The sequence below is a fragment of the Macaca mulatta genome, chromosome 14 (genome assembly GCF_049350105.2).
Source record: "Macaca mulatta isolate MMU2019108-1 chromosome 14, T2T-MMU8v2.0, whole genome shotgun sequence".
NCBI classification, from domain to species: Eukaryota; Metazoa; Chordata; class Mammalia; order Primates; family Cercopithecidae; genus Macaca; species Macaca mulatta.
The window spans coordinates 33,891,150-33,905,646 of NC_133419.1; the positions used below are offsets into that span (position 1 = coordinate 33,891,150).

The window sequence follows — 14,497 nt, forward strand, 5'->3', positions numbered from 1 at the left end:
TTTCCCTTTGTTGGTTGTCTTAACTCAGTCTATTCTCTCCTTTGCCATTCTGACAATAGTCATCATCAATGAACTTTCGTTGAGTTTGTGCAAGGCAGTACACTAAGCAAGAGAGAAACAAAGAGGAAGAGGTAAATATTTTTTGTGGGCACCACACTTGTTGCTGTGTTTTTCTTGTTTTTTAGCATTATGTGTCGGTTCTTTCTAACTTTTTTCAGACCTCTTATAGGTCTTTGTCTTATCTGGGATTTTTCTTCCTCTTTTCCTATCTTCACATCTGATGTTTTAATCATTCCATGATCCTATTAAAAATATTGTCTGTAATCCATCTTCTGTTTATCTTTAATAGTCATACAAATACCAACTTGTTTTTTCCCCCATTCACTTCTTTGCCCTTTTCTCTTTTTTCTTATCACCACTCTGGTTTTTCTGGGCACTTTCCAACTACCCTGAAATGTGTGGTGATGTCTTCCAGTCGTGTGGGGATATGCATTTATATATAGAAGCTCCTTGATGTGTGATGGGGTTATGTCTGATAAGCCCATTTTAAGTTGAAAATATTATTAGTGCCTTAATACACCTAACCATAGCTTAACCTAGCCTACTTTAATTGTGCTTAGAACATTTAACTTTAGCCTACAGTTGGGCAAAATCATCTAGCACACAGTACACCATAGAGTATTGGTTGTTTACCCTGAGAGATTGCATGGTTCACTGGCAGCTGCTGCTCCCTGCCACTGCCCAGCATCATGAGAGATTATTTTACTACATATCACTATCCTGGGAAGAAATCAAAATTCAAAGTACGGTTTCTGCTGAATATGTATTCAGTAGAATACACACCATGTAAAGTCAAAAAATTGTTAGTCAAACCATCCTAAGTCAGGGACTGTCTGTACTGTTTTTAAAAGTGTGCTACTTTCTCTATTTTAGTTTTTTAATCCTGAATTTTTTTGAAAAGTTTATTTTTGTAATGTAATTGACTCACGCAAGAAAGGTTAATCTGAACGATCAAGGGGTGTTAATTTGTGGGTTAAAATGTGTTAAACAGTTGATTTGAAGTCTGTTTAAGTCAATTAGAGAGTATAATGAAGATGTTTCCAGGGTGTTATGGAACCTTTTGAAGTTAGTGTGGAATTCACTAGTGTATATTAACTATGGCACCTGGCTAAACATGTTATTGCATTCAGGTTTTTTAATTTGTGTGAATTCTAATAGATATGAATAGGTCAATATATATAGAAGTTTGACTTTATTAATGAGCCTCATCTTTTGTTATAGGAAATTAAATTCATGACTTAATTCATCATAAGCAATGGAAAACATAATTAGTATCATTGTTATCTTTGTTACTCGCATATTTTTCTGAAATGTAAGGCAATGACTCTTGTTTTAAAATAAGATTAGTGTCATTATTATAGGTTTTTAAATGCTAAGTATCTCATATGGAAGAGTAGAATTCATAAAGACATATAAAATGTTGTGTGCTCACTTAAAGAAATGATTTGTTTCCTCCCCTAAAATTACATGAAGTAAAATTATGAGACATTTTAGTGTTGGTTAATATTTTCAAAGATTTCAAAATAGTTAATATTATTACACACAGTTTAATATTATTGTGCTCAAATTCAGTCATTGAATATAATTTTTGTGTGATGATAGCATCATTTAAGATGATTAAGCATTACAACTTTAACAATTTAAATCCACAAGAGATATGAGAGTAAAAATTAAATTTTAAAATGCATTCTTCACTTAACATCAGGGTTAATATAGTCTGTTTTTTATTACTTATGTCAGTTTACTAGTAATAAACACATTTAGCATTTCAGCTTCTTGTAACCTTTTAGTTTAATTATTTAGCAACTGAGAAAAGTCTTATATGCTAAAGGGATTTCTGCAATGATGGATTAAATGCCAAAATAATGAAACCACACATCTTAAAAAATATACTGAAGGATAGATATTTTCTGATGAATTTCCACAAAATATCATATTTTTAAAATATTTTCAGCAATTCATAATATTACTTTTTAATCTACTGTAGAAGCACCATGAGTCTAGTCTTTTGTAGCTCATTAGCAATTTCTTTAATGAGTTTTTGGTGTGATAGATAGTTAAAGTAACAGACAAATGACAGATTGTTTGCCTTTAATGATTTCCCTGTTTCAAGCCCATTACAAAGCAATTAGAAATCTGACAGCATTTTCACTCTGCATTACTGATTGTCTAAAGTGATGAGGAATGAGAGGTGGTGAATATTAATTGTATATTTTCATATGATTATCATAAATTATTACCTTGTCTGATGTGCTGCAGGTGAAGCAGGAGCATTAGAGAAAGGTAGTCAGATATATTAATTTGAAAGACTATATATTTTTAAAAAATCTTTGTAGTATAAACTCTGCTTTGCAATGTTAGCCTCTATGAATATTCCTCTATCATTATTAAATTAACTATTTTTAGTGTCTACCTATATTTGGGGCAACTGAAGTTTTCTTATTTGAGTACAAGAAAAGGAAAGGTTATTCCATTGTACAATGTACCTATATCTGTTTAAATTTAGAATCTTAAAAAATCTGTGAATTTTGTTGATTTATATATTACATATATATACATAATATTCAGTAATTTCAGTATAGAGAAAGATACTCTTAGAAATAGATCATAGTTTGGCCGGGGGCGGTGGCTCAAGCCTGTAATCCCAGCACTTTGGGAGGCCGAGGCGGGCGGATCACAAGGTCAGGAGATCGAGACCACAGTGAAACCCCGTCTCTACTAAAAATACAAAAAATTAGCCGGGCGCGGTGGCGGGCGCCTGTAGTCCCAGCTACTCAGGAGGCTGAGGCAGGAGAATGGCGGGAACCCGGGAGGCGGAGCTTGCAGTGAGCCGAGATCGCGCCACTGCACTCCAGCCTGGGCAACAGCGTGAGACTCCGTCTCAAAAAAAAAAAAAAAAAAAAGAAATAGATCATAGTTTAGCATTAGGCTAAAGTCAGGTAATCCTGCAAAAGAAGGGGTAGGAAAGTGTAGCCAAATGTAGAATGAGATATTTCTAGGCCCTCTGTAACAGTTCTTTTAATCTTAGCCCACGATATATCCAGTTATTCTAGTTTCTTACCTAAGGTGGATGGGGCTAAGACTGTCATCAGGATGCAAGTGGTGTTGTTACTTAGTTCCTGCCTTGGATTTGGAGCAACTGCTGTTCCAGGAACTAGATAAAGTAAGAATTAGCAAACCTAGAGCATTTTAAATGATTAGAGGCTGGGTGCGGTGGCTCACGCCTGTAATCCCAGCACCTTGGGAGGCTGAGGTGGGTGGATCACTCGAGGTCAGGAGTTCGAGACCAGCCTGGCCAACATGGTGAAACCACATCTCTACTAAAAATACAAAAATTAGCCTGGTGTGGTGGTGCATGCCTGTCGTCCCAGCTCCTCAGAGGCTGAGGCAGGAGAATGACTTGAACCTGGGAGGTAGAGGTTCCAGTGAGCTAAGATCACACCACTGCACTCCAGCCTGGGCAACAGAGCAAGACTCTTGTCTTAAAAAAAGAAAAAAGTGCTTGCTTTGGCAGCACATATACTAAAATTGGAACAATACAGAGCAGATTAACATGGCCCCTGCGCAAGGATGACACACAAATTCGTGAAGTGTACCATATTTTTTATAGATTCAATCCCATCCTCATTAAGCTACCAATGACTTTCTTCACAGAATTGGAAAAAAAACTACTTTAAACTTCATATGGAACCAAAAAAGAGCCCACATTGCCAAGACAATCCTAAGCCAAAAGAACAAAGCTGGAGGCATCACACTACCTGACTTCGAACTATACTACAAGGCTACAGTAACCAAAACAGCATGGTACTGGTACCAAAACAGAGATATAGACCAGTGGAACAGAACAGAGCCCTCAGAAATAATACCACACATCTGCAACCATCTGATCTTTGACAAACCTGACAAAAACAAGAAATGGGGAAACAATTCCCTATTTAATAAATGGTGCTGGGAAAACTGGCTGACCATATGTAGAAAACTGAAATCGGATCACTTCCTCATACCTTATAGAAAAATTAATTCAAGATGGATTAGAGACTTAACTGTTAGACCTAAAACCATAAAAACCCTAGAAGAAAACCTAGGTAATACCATTCAGGACATAGGCATGGGCAAGGACTTCATGTCTAAAACGCCAAAAGCAATGGCAACAAAAGCCAAAATTGACAAATGGGATCTAATTAAACTAAAGAGCTTCTGTACAGCAAAAGAAACTACCATCAGAGTGAACAGGCAACCTACAGAATGAGAGAAAATATTTGCAATCTACTCATCTGACAAAGGGCTAATATCCAGAACCTACAAAGAACTCAAACAGATGTTCAAGAAAAAACAACCCCATTAAAAAGTGGGCAAAGGATATGAACAGACAGTTCTCAAAAGAAGACATTCATACAGCCAACAGACACATGAAAAAATGCTCATCATCACTGGCCATCAGAGAAATGCAAATCAAAACCACAATGAGATACCATCTCACACCAGTTAGAATGGCAATCATTAAAAAGTCAGGAAACAACAGGTGCTGGAGAGGATGTGGAGAAATAGGAAACACTTTTACACTGTTGGTGGGACTGTAAACTAGTTCAACCATTGTGGAAGACAGTGTGGCAATTCCTCAAGGATCTAGAACTAGAAATACCATTTCACCCAGCCATCCTATTACTGGGTATATACCCAAAGGATTATAAATCATGCTGCTATAAAGACACATGTACACGTATGTTTATTGTGGCACTATTCACAATAGCAAAGACTTGGAACCAACCCAAATGTCCATCAGTGACAGATTGGATTAAGAAAATGTGGCACATATACACCACAGAATACTATGCAGCCAAAAAAAGGATGAGTTCGTGTCCTTTGTAGGGACATGCATGCAGCTGGAAACCATCATTCTCAACAAACTATCACAAGAACAGAAAACCAAACACCACATGTTCTTACTCATAGGTGGGAATTGAACAATGAGAACACTTGGACACAGGAAGGGGAACGTCACACAGGGGGGCCTGTTGTGGGGTGGGGGGAGGGGAGAGGGATAGCATTAGGAGATATACCTAATGTAAATGATGAGTTAATGGGTGCTGTACACCAACATGACACATGTATACATATGTAACAAACCTGCACATTGTGCACATGTACCCTATAACTTAAAGTATAATAATAAAAAAAGATTAGAAACATATTTGGTTCGATTTTACTAACATATATTAATTTATATTTTACTGTCTCTCTAAAGATAGGTATTAGTTGGTAATCGATATGTAATGAGTTGAGTATTTCTTTGTGCTAATGAGGCTGTGTCTTCATTCAGTCCTTCCTTTTGGACCTTTTTGCTCTGGTTTTATCTGTGGAATTCCACCCCTTGCAGATGCATGCCATCTTGGATCCATCTTTATGGATCTTTATTTATGAAGAAGGTAATATGATTATAAATCAATAAAATGGATTTTTGTACATGCTACTTTGAAACCATTCTGTTTATTTTATATTCAATTGTATATGTTTGCATTTTATATATACTTAGAGTCTCTGGAATACTTTCTACCATGTCTAGACATTTTTTCTTGGGCAATTCAGGAGGCAGACCTAAATATAAGAACAGGAACTAACATTTATGATTAACAAGCACTTTTACATATTGCATATGTTTTCATTTGATCCTTTTAACAGTCCTGTGAGGTAGGTAAGGAAGATACCATTATCATACACATAAAGCCATGAGAATGGGAAGAGACAAAGGCAAAAATTCAAACTCAAGTCAGTTGAGTCCAGTTCTGTTGCATTTTCTGCCATACCACCTTAGCTCTTATATGTAAAACTCTTCTGTTAAATGACTAAAATTTTAGAACAGAGAACTTTGGAGTTTGTCCCTTTTTTTCAGTATTTCACACCCCCGTTTTTTAGACAGGTAGGGAAAATGTACAGAAAAGAGTTTAGGATTTACCACAGGTTTGGCCTCATCCTAGGACCAGAACTTCAGAACTTCATGATCCAGTCCCAGTGGTCTTTGCATTACAGTGCACTACTTTCATGTTTCCTGAAGCTACAGGGACATTTTCTTTAGCTACATTTTCTTCAGTTATTAACTTAAATAAATTATTTGTTAGAGTCTTGGCTTGGTAAATATAAATAATTCCCCCTTGTTCTTTTTTTTGTGTGTGTGTTATAAAATAAAGTCAGTTTTATCTGGCATAGCTTTTTTTATACTGTAGCAATCTCCTCTAAACATTCTGGAATGTCCTAAGGTAAGAGGGGAAGAAAAGAGTGTGACTCACTTGTGTTGACAGAGCTGAGAGAAGAGCAATCGGGAATAGTTACTTATTTCCTTTTGGGTGTACTGGTGCAAATAACGCCTTGGGGCACTCTTCCCTTTCTAGCCTGGGAGCATCCCTGATTGAATGTTTCCCTGGTATGGAGGCTTAGAAAGAAAGTTAAGATCATCAGCCAGGTGCAGTGGCTCACACCAGTAATCCCAGCACCTTGGAAGGTCGAGGCAGGCAGATCACTTGAGGTCAGGAGCTCGAGACCAGCCTGGCCAACATGGTGAAACCCCGTCTCTACTAAAAATACAAAAAATTAGCCAGGTGTGGTGGTGGGCGCCTGTAATCCCTGCTACTCAGGAGGCTGAGGCAGGAGAATCCCTTGAACCTGAGTGGCAGAGGTTGCGGTGAGCAGAGATTGTGCCACTGCACTCCAGCCTGGGCAACAGAGCGAGACTCTGACTTTAAGAAAAGGAAAAGGAAAAAGAATGTTAGATCAGACAATAATTCAGTAACCAAACATTTTCTTTCTAAGATATCTAAATTATTATTTTAAATGCTTAAATGGTGACAGAGATTGGGAAAATAGGTATGTCAATTACATAATGAGGAACAACAATTCTCCTGGTTCGTAGGCAGCTTAGTTCAACATACTGTTGGCTCTTGCCTGATTCTGTAATACAAGCCAAATGTTTGACTTCCTTTCCCCAGTGAGGCCTCTTTCCAGCATAGTTGTGTTCCCAGCCCTCTCATGTAGTTAGCCAGCTGGTCTCATGATACAGAGATTTCTCTTCATGAAAAGGGGGTTCATCCCTTGACTCCACACAATTGATTTTTACATTATTTCTCCTCTAACCAAATGAGAGGTATTCTTCACACTCTTCAAGTTTCAAGTGTTTGTGCCAGCACTTATATTTTAAGCACCACTCCAATATTGATTACTCTCTCTAGCCATAGAAAATCCTTTCAATTCATTCACAAAGGGCTCCCTTGTTTCCTCTCAAAATTTCTATCTAATTTGAGTTTATATTTACAGTGGTGTCACACTGTTGGGCCAGTGCAACTGTTGTCCCAGTGCAACACCACTTAGTTGAATTAACAAGTCATTTAAGAGCTCTATAGGGAAAAAAAGGTCAAAAGTTGAGGGAAAAAAAAAATAAGGCAATACCTTTTTTAAAATTTCACAGCTCTCAGAGACCTGATGTGATTGAGTCAAAATGTAAAGTAAGCCAAGATTCCTATCAGTCATCAGTAAAAAGACTGACTTTATTCTGAAACAGATCCTTAAAAGAGAGATGCATCAGTAGCCATTGTTCTAGCATTGAAGTCAATTTTTAAATTCCTTTCTTCCTAAATCATTTTACCCTATCCTGCTGAATTGGAGAAGGGAATAAAAAGGCTTACACATTAAAATAGAGTACACTGTTCACTTCTTGCGTGATAATATGACCTGTCATTCTATCATAGAAAGCTACTAAGTTCATCTGGCATATTTGGCTCTTCTGATACTGTATTCATGCCCCCAGTTAAACTAAGCTGTATAATTACCAAAATAATTTCCCCCTTGCTTTAAAAATATATATCGCTTTTCCAGTTTCCAATGATATCTTTCCATCATTTTGAGATGGTAAAAGCAGAGAGATTTAGTTAAAAAGAGTTGGTAGGACAGAGAAGAGGAATAAAAAGATATTCTTCTTTCCTTTTGCAGTACTCACATCCACATCTATTCTGTGTTGACAGTCATAAATATTTGACTCATAATTTTTTGTTTTTTGTTTTGAGACCAAGTCTCACTCTGTCGCCAGGCTGGAGTGCAGTGGCACGATCTTGGCTCACTGCAACCTCCGCCTCCCAGGTTCAGGAGATTCTCCTGTCTTAGCCTCCTGAGTAGTTGGGACTACAGGCACCTGTCACCACACCGGGCTCATTTTTGTATTTTTAGTAGAGACAGGGTTTCACCATTTTGGCCAGGATGGTCTCTATCTCTTGACCTCATGATCCTCCTGCCTTGGCCTCCCAAAGTGCTGGGATTACAGGTGTGAGCCACCGTGCCTTGCCTTTGACTCATATTTTAACTCACTTTTGGACTTCTTAAAGTTTGAACTAACTATCCCTTCAAAAAAAAAAAAAAACTTACGGTGTACTTAGAGACTGATTATCTATTTCCATAACCTGCAGTCATAGACTTTTCTATTTACACTAGGCTCTGTAAGTTGAAGAATTTTCTTGTTATTATCCAGTAATCAAAGGTGGTTGGATTACCTAGTATGGTGCCTCAACATGTCAGGCAGTTCACTGTGCTTATTCTGTTATGCTTCGAAGTTTAGCATTGCTAAGTGGGTGTTGGCATTTATAATCAAAGAATTTCAAGTAAATATCGAACATCAGACTTGAAGCTATAAATTATCCTTAGACATTTAAGAAAATATTATCTAAATCTGTAACCAACAGTTGGTTTTGGGAAAATCATCAGGTTCTAGATGTTTCTACACTCTGAATAACACTGAAGATAGTAGGCCACATATTTAGGCATTGTCACCAATGTTGTAGGTTATAAATGCTTTGTGTTTACTGTCTCCATGTGGTTTATTATCAAATGGAAACCATCTGTTGAAACCATTTTACACTAAAATTAACAGATAATTTATCAAGTAAAATGGATATTTCACTTTTTGAATACTTAAAGCATTAGATTCCAAAGAAGTGTCCTATTTGTGGCAGGCTGCTTCAGGCTATGCTCCCAGATAGCTCAGGTGTAGAAAAAGGTGATGCTTTGTACCAATTTGGATGAAGAATTTTGCAAAGTATTAGGTTCTCATTTATGTTGCTTCCAACTAAATCAAAAAGACCTTGCCGATATTGTGAAAATTGTGAAGAGGTGGCCATCACCTTGGTTGGCAAGTCAAATTTACTGAAGTTGGAAAATTCAAAATGGAAATTATGTATATTGTTGCAGAAACAATACATTAAGCATATATGTTTGTAAGTGCATATGAATGTATGTTGTGTGTGTGTTTGTGTACACTTGTATATGTGTTATAGTGTATAGAAAAAGAGGCGGAAAACAGAGACCTTAAGTTTATGTGTCAGGGAACACAATGTGAATAAAATAGTGATTCTAATTGCATCTCCAACCTGGCAAAATGAAAACTATAATCTAAGTTAAACCTGATCTAATCTAAATGCCTAATGGCAATAAGGATGAGATTATTTCTTCCTCTCTCCTAGAGGGCTACATAATCTTTTGCCTTCCATTTTAGGGGTCATCTCAGATTCTGAGTATTTGTTTTAGAATACTAAAGGTAGCAGGATGTAATTATATGAATTTAAGTGGATGTGATATTTCTCCAAGGACTTATTGAGCTAGTCATGTTATTATTAAGTGGACTCTCAAGTTAACTCAAAAGCTGTTATCTTTGTTTTGAGATTGAGCTGTACATTGTAGATAGGAAATTAAGTCATACTTCCTTAATATATGGAATGCCTTGACTAGTCGAATTATGAAGTTGTTGTGTTGAATGTTTAATACAATAGTCGAAAGCTCTTACATTGCTAAGTATCAAACTATGAGCTCACTGAGGGCAGTGCCTTTTTCTATCATGTTTTTATTATGTTCATGTTGAATTATGTTTGAGCTTGTTTAGAAAAAACATAATGCTAATTATTCCTGTATATCATTATTTAAGTAAATAAGTGATTTATCTTCAATAAAAGTAAATAGGATCGTGTATATACATGATAAGGATGTTTGTCATTGCTTTTCCTCTGGTAGACTAGTCAATCCTTAGCCATGACAGCACATGGTTTCTTTATGGAGTGAGCACAAGGTAAGCCCTAGAGCACTGTTTTGTTACCTTACATTTGTCACTCTGCCTAGATGGTGATCTTTACAAGGTTTTATATTTCACCCCAGGAGAATATTATCTAATAATTATTGTTAAAGCAAATTGGAGGTCCAAATTTTTGTGATCAGGTTTGAAGGATATGTTTCTCAATAATAGTTGAGCCATCTTTTCTGTTCTGTTTTGCTTGGCTTACAGTACCTTTCAATAGATTTCAAACTTCACATAATGGCTTGTGGAATTGCTTCCCTCTGCAGCCCTTTAAACTATCAGTGTAAAATTCAGAAGACTTTATAAGTACCTCCTCATTTGGATACCTGTAAATAGGAAGATTGTATTTATATTAGGGGAGTGGAAAAAGAAAAGATCCTTTACTCAAGTAGTAGTTCCTGGATTAGCATTAAACAACTTCTGGTTCAAGCCGGGCGCGGTGGCTCACGCCTGTAATCCCAGCACTTTGGGAGGCTGAGACGGGCGGATCACGAAGTCAGGAGATCGAGACCATTCTGGCTAACACGGTGAAACCCCGTCTCTACTAAAAATACAAAAAATTAGCCGGGCACCGTGGCGGGCGCCTGTAGTCCCAGCTACACGGGAGGCTGAGGCAGGGGAATTGCGTGAACCCGGGGGGCGGAGCTTGCAGTGAGTGGAGATCCGGCCACTGCACTCCAGCCTGGGCGACAGAGCGAGACTCCCTCTCAAACAAACAAACAAACAAAAAAACAACAAATTCTGGTTCTTTGGGATCAACAGGTCATGTGCTGCATTTATGCATGTGAATAATAAACTTATGCAAAATAAAAGGAAATTTCATGCTTGGGGGGAAAAGAAGTTTGTGTGCTTTTACCCTTACCTAAAGAACACTGTCCGTTAAAGTAAGATAGAGTGAAAGAAGTTTTTTTCCTGCCTTCATTTTGGAAAATTTATGTTAAAAGACCTTAAGATTTCCCACATAATATTTAAAAACTTTTTTGAGCCTGCTCCATTGCTATGTGATAATCTTCTATTTCTAAAGAATTACATGTATCTCCTGCTAAAAGGGGAGGTAAAGCAAGGGTTGAATAATCTTTTACCTATAACATATGCATATTTATGAAAAAAGTGGATATGTTTGAAAAATTGCATGTATTTTTATGCTTCTATTGATTTGTTACTATGGCAACCACTGCAGTGCCTAGTATTTATGTTGTCTAAAATTCAGAACACCTTTTCAAAGAAATAAATATGCCAGAACCATGCATTGTATTTACTTTAGTATTTAGAAAAATATTTATTCTAATGCATATTTTTGAAGAAAAATAGCAATAAATAATGTAAACTTCAGCCTGGCTTAAATTAGTACCTTTTCCTGTAGTGTTTTTAAAAATCAAAATAATTACATTTATTCTTCTTTCTTTTCCTTGTTATAAAAAATCAATAGTGAATAGAAATAATGAATTTTTAAAATTCATGAGTCAATTTTGAAATGTAGTTTTTTGATGTCTCCTGTTTTTATGACTTAATATTTTGATTCATAATAAATTTCTGAAAATATAAAACATGAACAATTCAACCAAATATTTAATATTAGCTACATAAATTAAAAAATGTAAATATTTGCATTTCTGATTAAAGGTGATTTTTAACATCTAGGAACAAAGGATTTCTATTTTGTATTTGAAATGAAAGGTATGGTTGCTATTACTTAGTTAAATTATTTAAATCATTTTCTGACATGTGTTATACATAAATATAATTTTTTGAGTGTTAAACAACAGAATGGAAATTATGAAGCATAAAATCAGACATGTTTCATGTCACGTATTACCTGTTAAGAAAAACTGCAATGCAGCATTTAAGTACAACAGAACAATGAGCATATTGTTTCTGATACTTGTAAACAGGATGGATCTACAGTTTCACAGTTTATGTTGACAGTATCTTTGTGGGAAATGTAATTATCAAATGAATTATAACATGTCTTAGTATCAAGATTATTAATAGTAATTTTAATTACCTTTTTCAAGATAATTGGATATGTTCTCATAAGTATATGGGAAAGGGGACACTGGGCTAATTAGATATTTTGAACTTAGTTATCTTTAAAATATCTAGGAGCTTAACATACATATTCTATATTTTAGGAATTTCTTCTTTTAATTAAATGTTTTCCTAAGTAGAACTAAGCTAATTTACAATTTATAAAATCTCACTGTTGATCCCTTGATATTCCTCCTTGAGTATTGATATAATTTTAAAAGATTGAATAATTAAAATTTAAAAAATTAAATGTTCACTACTAGTTATAACATTTTTCTAAAACTGGCAAAATTAAGAAAATAATATTTTGCTCCACTAATGGGTACTGTTAGATGGGCTTTCATATAATACTTCTGATAATTTTAGAAATTGATTCATTTCCAAAAAGCAATTCATTTTGGAGACACACAACAGCCTTAAAAATGTGCATTTATTTTGATCTAGGGATTTAGCTTCTAGACTTAAAGAACTATTCAGTGGTGTGGTCAAAGGTATATATATACAAGAATTACAGCTTTAATCACAGTAAGAAGTACTTGGAGCCACTAACTAGGATATTAAACAGGTGATAAAAAATCATGTTCTCAACAAATATTTAGTAATTTAGGAATACTGTCATTCATTGAACCCAGCTGTATATATTTTATTTTGTTTTTTGGGAGACTGGGCCTTGCTATGTTGTCCAGTATGGACTTAAACTCCTGGACTCCAGCAATCCTCCTGCCTCAGCCTCCCAAGTAGCTGGGGCTACACGTGTGAGCCACCACAAACAGCCTTGCATATGAACTATATATTTAATATGGCCACACCTTTGTTTAAAAAAAATCTGTAAAATCATAGATTAAAGATTAAAAACAAAAAAATTATAATGATTGCTAATTCCAAGAGTAGATTTTTAAATACACTTTTTAAATCTTAATATGAGCATTTCTATAATAACTTCAATTATAATCATTTAAATTGTCTTTAATAAGACAAGTTAATTAAAATTGTGTTTACATTCATTATAATGAAAATTCAACCAGTTGGAGGAACAATATTATCTTGTCAACATTGAATTCATTGTCTTGTTTTCAAATCTGGAAGTAGTTGGTACTCAATAATTTGTTGATTGAATGGATAGATGATGGGGTCAGGAATTAGCAAAGTGGTTTTAGGGAAAACATATTTGGAGGGCCACAAAGGTACCTTGTTTATGTTTACATAAAATTGATTTGTTCATCATAACAATAGATGACAGGATAATAAAGTGATAAGAATGTGCAAGAACTGCTTTACTAAACATAGTCTGGTAGCATAGAATAAGGCAAAAGCTAAATAGCTAGATTTACCCTAAGACATTTAGTTTGTCTAGTTGTACAATTATAGCTATTAAAATAAACAAGAAAAAACATTTATCACTGAAATTCCAACAGGAAACATAACCTATTTGAGAGTCTGGAACTCTAGTTCTTAACCTCCCCACTTAAAAAAAATTAAACTATTGTTTTTATAAAATGAGTTTTGATAATGCAAGTTTACTCAGGGATATGACTATTACATCGTAGAAGAGTAGACTATTCCATAGTAAACTATATTTTAGTTGTTGTAAAATTAATTTTAAAAAGAATAATTTGGCAATGCAGGTGTATACGTGTGATTTACATGTTTATACAACACCAGAAAGGTAGATTTAATGAAGAAATCAAATGTCTTTCTTAATTGAATTGAATGGTTAGCCTTCTGGACCAGCTCTATTGGAGATGGGGCTTTGCAAATGAGATCTCCATGTCTCCTAGTAAGGTTGAATGTGGCAGCAACTTATATCTCCTGAACCAACAGTCATTATCTACCTTGCCAATATTTTAACACACCTGAAGTTCCTATCACAGTGTATAATGGCTTCCACTGTGGTATGGGGATGCCGTTTCAGCATTGGTGGAGGTAACTGGGAATTAAATAGGTGAGGGCATGTTGAGTGGCAGAAAATAAGGTATTTGCTGCTGGAATGCAGTTTTCAAGGGACAGATACAACCTCTCAGTGGAATATGACCTAAAACTCTACCTAAGTGTTTCCAATGTACATTAGGACTGGCCTTTGAGAGATAACATATGACTGTTTACTAGCTGTGTTGGAAGCTAGAGAAAGAGACCTGAAATCTTTGAAGATGATGGTAATTCCATATTTCTTTTCTTCACTTGTGTCTTTCTTCCACATGCATGCTTTTCTCTGCTGTGTCATCTCCATCCCACTAGAAAATGTGAGTTAGAATATTCAATTCTGCTATAGAAGAAAACAAATGAGATGATGAAATGTGTAAGAAATTT

At 35.5% G+C, this 14,497-nt stretch overlaps 1 non-coding gene across 1 annotated transcript; it reads left to right on the forward strand.

The window, feature by feature from the left end:
• The first annotated feature begins 3,558 nt into the window (after positions 1–3,558).
• Positions 3,559–3,665, forward strand: LOC114672462 (U6 spliceosomal RNA). The gene has a single exon (XR_003722878.1). It is a non-coding gene; the product is annotated as a U6 spliceosomal RNA (small nuclear RNA).
• Positions 3,666–14,497: the final 10,832 nt, after the last annotated feature.